The sequence below is a fragment of the Limulus polyphemus genome, unplaced genomic scaffold (assembly GCF_000517525.1).
Source record: "Limulus polyphemus unplaced genomic scaffold, Limulus_polyphemus-2.1.2 Scaffold2845, whole genome shotgun sequence".
Classification (NCBI taxonomy): domain Eukaryota; kingdom Metazoa; phylum Arthropoda; class Merostomata; order Xiphosura; family Limulidae; genus Limulus; species Limulus polyphemus.
Window position 1 is genome coordinate 150,990 of NW_013668455.1, and position 922 is coordinate 151,911.

Sequence of the window (922 nt, forward strand, 5' to 3'; positions counted from 1 at the left end):
GTGTTGTAATGATGTGAGGCGATTCGTGTTCTCGTGATTAGGGTTGAGCTCTATGGTTCTTTTAGAAGAACAAATTATATTTTGAGAGCAAATAGACGTTGTTAATAGCCATGTTTGTTCCACAAAGATACGTGCCCATTCCAATGGATAAGGACTCTTCCAATACGATATTGCAACAATCCACAATACTTGTATGTTTTTCTCTTTTACTTAGTATCCTTGTGAACAGGAGTTTATCTCTTTTGCTCAGTATCCTTAGCTTCTCTTAATCTTTCTCATTGGACAGGTTGTACACACTAGGGTTGAAAAGATGGCTTGCATTTTCTTCTATGAACTGTTGTATTGTACTAAACTAATTGGATACGTACAGCTTGGGCAATAGATGCATGCAAGAAAGAACAGTAGGTAGTATTATCCCTCCTAAAACGTAATGCGTTTATCTCTGATGTGTACGAACAGGCCTTCTGAGATTATAATCCAGGTTACAAAGAAATCTAGAACAAAGTTTACATATCAGTTTCGCCTGTTTCCATTTTGTTTAAATGTTTGAGCATCATCTTCTTCCTCACCTTATTCAGATTTTAAGAATTCTACAGCTCCAAATGTTATGAATAGCTATGACAGTATGTGTGCTAAGTAAAACTAAATTTGCTGTTTGCTGTAAATGTGTATATTTGTGTCTCTTTCTTATATTTCTGGTTAAAATTTCACTTAATTTTTCTGGCAAGCATTACCTTCAAAAATCTTTCGTTATACTCCCTTTTGGCTTTTCTATTGGCTTCAGTTTCACAGTAAAATACCACATGAATAGTATGCCTGTGACTTTGATAATCTCTTTCGGTGGCACAATCAATGGATTTCGATTAATTTTATTTATATTGGAGGGGATTTGAACGTCTTATTGGCTCTGGTAATCTCTTAC